Raw genomic sequence first — 6,000 nt, 5'->3', positions numbered from 1 at the left:
TCATAGGCTCATAAACCGACAACAATGATTTATATTGGCATTAGAAAAATGTACCTGTAAATGAGAGCGCTCTATACATAGTAGGCTTTACACGTATGCATTTCACAGTATGATGTACTTTCTTGTGATGATACAATATATCTTCCCAAGTCATACTGTCACATCCTATATTAACACAAGACGTGATGTCACATTCAGAACCCATATTTTTATAAATGAACTGCATTATCCACGCTGCAGTGGAGGACCAAACTTTTATGAAGATTAAAAGTTGTATAAACCGTTGAATAAAAATTAAGCGTCTGTGAGCTGTTACTCTCCAGAATTCTCCCATTGAATTCAATTAGGCAACTCAAATGAAGGAGAACACAAGGAAAGTCTTGCAGAGCGGATGCTAAAGACTTTATTTACAGCAAACAATTTTCAGTGTTGGTAACCGTGTCATAAATTTTACATGAGGCTTATTTTTAACTCAGAATTTCTGATGCTCTGAAAAAAAACTGTGGACCTGACCCAAAGCCTCTTAAAGTCAATGAAGGCTCCCATTTTGATTTCAGTGAGCTTTGGATCAGGCACCACATGAACATCTTTTCTCTGAATGGCAACCAGATAGTACAACCAGAAGGCTAAACATTAGGGCTGTGCGGAGCTTCAGGTGGTGATGTGATTTGGAAGAGATTTGGCGGACGAATCTGAATTGAATCGGGTGATCAATTTAAAGGTCCAAACTGATTCAAAGCTCTCCGAATCTTCAGAAAAGATTCGGAGAGCTTTGATGATTTGGACAGTTCCCGGTGGCTGCAGCAGGGAGCTGCAGCAGATCCCGAGCTGGTAAGTACTAGGGGTGGGGGAGGAGGGAGAGGACCATGGGGGGACCCCTGCCAGCCCTCCTGACCCCCCGTGCTCCCCCAGCCCCTACCATGGCTGTCCTGCCTGCCCCAGCTCAGTACTTTAATAAAAAGCCTGGTGGTCACTGGGTGCTGCTGGGTGGGGGGGTGATCCCCACTGCCCCCCCATGCTGCATGGGGGGCTCTCCATGAGCCCCCCAACTCTATTCTCCCACCCCCCCCATGGCTGCCCTGGCTGGGCCAGGTCTGGCCCTTCAAGAAAAAACAAAGGCGAGAAAAACCCTGGGACTCACTGTTCCTGCAGTGGCCTTGGGGGCTTGTGCAGAGCCCCCCATGGGGTGTGGAGCAATGGGGGGCAGTGGGGATCGTTCCCTGCTGGCAGGAGTGGTGAGTCCCAGGGGTTTTTTCTTTCTTTTTTTTTTTCTTAAAGGGCCGGAGCTGGCCTGGGCGGGTCACCCATGGGGAACTGGGATAGCCGGGGGGGGGGAAGGTTGGGGGGGCTTGTGCAGATCTCCCCCCACAGCATTGGGTAGTGGGGGCAGCGGGGATCACCCCCTGGCTGGCAGCACCCGGTGAGCACCGGGGCTTTTTTTGAAATCAAATCAGGACAGTGATTCGAAACCCCAAATCGAATTACTGTCCTCTGAATCAGCGGAATCTGAATCCGAAACAAATACTAGCTGCTTCACACAGGCCTACTAAACATACTCTTACGGTAACCAACAGCTAATTAGTAATTGAGAAGTTTGAACAGTGTGCCTGGTGCAATGCGGCTGAGGCCTCAGTTGCTACTGCAGTACTAATAGCAATAGGATTACAACTTGAAAGAAGCTTTGAACAATTAAAACTCACTGACCACTGCTCTAGTGGTAAATTTTCACTCTTAGCATGTTAGACTCATTGGCTTCATTTCACAATCATTTGTCTCAATCATTTTACTCCACTTCTGTGAGAGAGCTTGTGCCCTTTTATGGTAACACTAACCAAACTTCAAATCTCAAAGTAAAACTCTGATCAGACATTGTGTCGAAGTTACACGAGACTACAAATGAACGATGCTCTTAGGTGGCACTTTTAATCAGTAGAGCTCAGAATGTTTTGCAAAAGAAATCAATATCATTGTCCCCATTTTACAGGAAAGAAAACAAATCCATTAAAAAAAAAAAATACCTGAGACAGGTAGCAGGCCAGGAGCAGAGCTGTCTTTTCCCAAGTCCTGGATAAAGCATAGCCTATTCAGTAGGCAACACAGACTCAGGGAAGCCAGTAAATTGGCTCTTGCAACAGGGAAGCACAGAACATTTACTATTGAAAAAAATCTCATAGCTTCTTTGGGAATTAGGTAAGTAAAGCATTATCCTCAGTGTACAAATGTGGGAATGAAGGCACAGAGAAGATCTCAGTGGATTGTTCTAGGTCATTGTTTCTCAACCCGTGGTTCGCAACCCAAAAGTGGGCTGCAAGGATATAGGAAAGGGTCAACACACTTTAAAAGGTGAACAAACTATAAAAATGGATTCTCCTTTTAAAGGAGAAAAATGTGGGCAACCATGGCTTTTCTCTTGCAGGCTGTCAGATTTCCAGTCTGCGAGGGGCTGTCTGGGGCTCCCCCTGCCTCACCCACTCAACCACCCGCTGCCCCACACACTGGGGGGCTGGCACCTGGGGGTAGCGGGGCTGTGGGTCAAGAGCGAGAGGCGCTGGGTCAGGACTGGCCTTCGATGTTTACAGATAGGTCCTGGTACAAAAAAGGTTGAGAATCACTGCCCTAGGTCACTATAGCTATTCTTTGGCAGTCAGGACTTGAATGAGCTCACAGAGGAGCACTCTTTAGGGCATTATAAAAACAATCCTCCAGCCTCAAACTTCTGAGAAAGAAAACATCACATTAGGATAATGTTTTTCCAAATGCCTCTCTCAACTACAACAAAGCAACATCCTAGCATGAGCCAAGGCTCATCAAAACAAGACTATTAATGGTCAGATCAGAAAAGGAAAAAAGTGCACCCACGGAACAGAAAAGCGATTAAGACCCAGAATAAAAGTGTATAGTGAAGACACCCAGCAGGGTCATGGAAAGGACAAGTGCCAGCACTGTTCCAGAAGAGCTAATAGGCAACTTAAAGACACAGTGAGTGTCAGTGGGAAAATAAGGTTGTGCATCACGGATAATCCCAAGATTTGTGGGCACAGAGAGGAACTTCATTAAGCAGAGGTAGAATCAGAGACACTGAAAAGAGAAGACTCCTTCCTCAGGAGGAGGATTTAAACATTTGAAGAAAGTAGTAGGAGCTCATAATCAGGCTTCTATCGTATGTGTTCTGTTTTGGACAGAATGAAAGGCTCTCTGATTATTTGCACAACACTATCAGCTTAGGCATTGCTAATAAATAAAAAAAAAAAAAAAAATCAGCATCCTTGCTCCAAATGTGTTGCAGTAAAAACTCTCACGGGCATACAGTACAATTATATAATAGACTATATACAGCATTACCTCACCGAGGCGTGAGGTCCTTGGATCAGAACCCTGCCTGGGGCAGGGCAAGTATTTAGGAGTCTTCTTCAAGAGAGGGGAGGTGATGATTAGCAGAGCCACTGGGGAGCCTGCCATTCCCAACACATGAGGCAGACGGAAAGGAAGTGGAAAGAAACAAAGCAATCACCCTGGAGAGACCTGGGTGAGCCCCTGTAGTGAAAAAAGGTGGAGAAGGAGATCAGAGGAGCCCTGTTTCCACTGGGCTGAATATTCCACCTTGTGTATATGACATCACACTCATCTCCACAGCAACTGGTTGCAATATCACAACCAAAGAGATCATTAGGATGATGCAAAGCGCAAAATTTACAGCCGGCAGATGAACACAGAGGAAACATTGAGCCGGTTTCCAACCATGACCTACCACAATGAGAGCTGCAATGTCTCTAGTGTAACCTAATGCGCATGTTGTGCTGCATGACCAATATAATTCTGGCACAAGTGGAGCCAGACTATCGGATGCCAAGAGTGGCTGCAGCAGGATAGGACAAGCATGAGAACTAACAGGAGAAGTGATAAACAATGGCATTAGTAACCTGAGCATTAATTCTAGCCACCCAGCTAAGGGGTTAGACAAAGGTCCAGGGCTCTGGAGATATCTCCAGGCCCAGTGCAGATACAAAGCAGGGGCTTACAGCAGGGAGAAGGGCAACGCTGATGAGCTTCTGAACAACTGGAGATGAGTTCAGCTACCCTCCCTGAAATGCAGTTTTAAAAATGAACTGACCAGTGACAGGAATAAACTGTGTTGCAAATTCAGTGACTTAGCAAACAGCAAACTTAATACCAATCTGAGCCAAGTGGTTTCCCTTCTATTGGCTATTTGTATTACAAAAGCAACTACAGAGCTCAGAGACTGGGATCCATTTGGCTAGGTACTGTGCATACCCTAATAAGAGCCCAGAGTTTAACTAGAAAAGACAATGAGAAATTGGAAAGGAAACAGGCACAAAAGGGTGCAGTGGCCTGCTCAGTGTTACACAGCAGGTCAGTGGCAGGGCTTAGGTTGTAACTCAGGTCCCCAGAGGGTGGGCAAAATATGGCCCACAGGCTGAGTCCAGCCCACCAGGCCATTCTATCGGCCTGCAGGGCCCCTAAAACATTTAGAGAATGTATATTTATCTGCTCCTGGCAGCCTGTCAAAGATGATAGGAACCAGGGGCAGTACGACCCAGGGGAAGCCAGCTGGGCCCTGCCACATCCCCACAGCCCCACCCAGAAGTCTCTGCCTGCCCACTGCATGGCTGCTTCCAGCACCACATGGCCTCTGGCTGCATGGCCATACCACAGGAGCATGGGGCCCCGCTTGTACCCTGGGGCCAGAAGCAGGAGGCGGTGGGGGTGCAGGTGCGTGTACGCATGTATGTCCATGTGTGTCCCTGCAGTGAGGGAGGGGGAGAGACAGAGAGAGCAATGAGGGAGGGAGAAGCTGTTCATGTGTGTGGGGGGGGGGTGGAAGAGGCTCTGTGTGTGTGTGTGTGTGTGTGTGTGTGTTAACAGGGCAAGTCCCACCCACACACCCCACCATACACATGCACCCACACCACCCTCGCACTGCCATACATGAAGACCCCCACACCCATATCTCCTCTCACACCCCAATCACACACCCCAACCACCCTTCCCCATAAGCCCCATACCCACCCACACCCCACATATCCACACCCCCCACATGCTCCATCACCCCACACTCACACCCCCACACCCTCCTCCACATACCCACACACTAACAGCCCCCCACAAACTTATACCCATACCCCCCACAATATGCAAGAGTAGGACTTACTTTTAAGCTATTGTGCAATCCCCTCTGTGTACACTACACAAACACATGTAAACCAGGACAAAAATATTTTTAAAAATTGACTTAATGAATGTTGTACATGTTTGATTTTTAGAATCTAATTTGGTATTTTTCTAGTTCTGAGATGGCAAAACCCCCTGCTGAAAGAAGTATTTCTGGGGTCAAGGGGAAGGACTTCTGGTGGCAAAGGTGTTAGGGGGTGGGACTTCTGGTCACAAGATGGTGACCAGGGGGAGGGGCACCTGTCAAGGGGTGGGGCTACCACTGCAGCCCTCCACAGCTTGTCAAAACTTGGTAAGCAGCCCTCTGCCCAAAATAATTGCCCGCCCCGGTCTAGCCACTGAACCATGCTGCCTCATTTCTATTATTCATTATCATGGCTACACATTGTTTGACAAGAAGCAGTTACCGTTAGTTATCAAAGGACCGAGGCTCTGTGCTTGACAGATCTTCTGTGCTTGGAGAGAGTAGTGTCCTCCGGCTTACTTGGGGCAGGCAGCTTAACCTGAAGCATAAATACATAAAAATCATGTTTATTAATCACAGCTCTGCTGCAAAGGTATCTGTGCAGCGTGGCTTCAACTCCCTTCCCCCCTCCTTCCTACACTGGTCTCACAGAAAATTTGGCAAGGACCATTTGGGCTAGGGACAGACATTCAAAAAGCTAGAGCTTGAACTGATTCAATCTTTCCAGGTTAGTTTAACCTGCCTAGATCAAACCAATTTACAAAGAACAGACATTCAGGAAATGCAGGCACATGCCTGCAGTAGCCCAGGGCAGGAGCAAGGTGGGGGAGAGCAGCCCTTGGCTG

This window comes from Crocodylus siamensis, chromosome 9 (assembly GCF_052110815.1).
Source record: "Crocodylus siamensis isolate JL-2025a chromosome 9, ASM5211081v1, whole genome shotgun sequence".
Lineage (NCBI taxonomy): Eukaryota > Metazoa > Chordata > Crocodylia > Crocodylidae > Crocodylus > Crocodylus siamensis.
Note: the sequence above shows the minus strand (reverse complement) of the source record.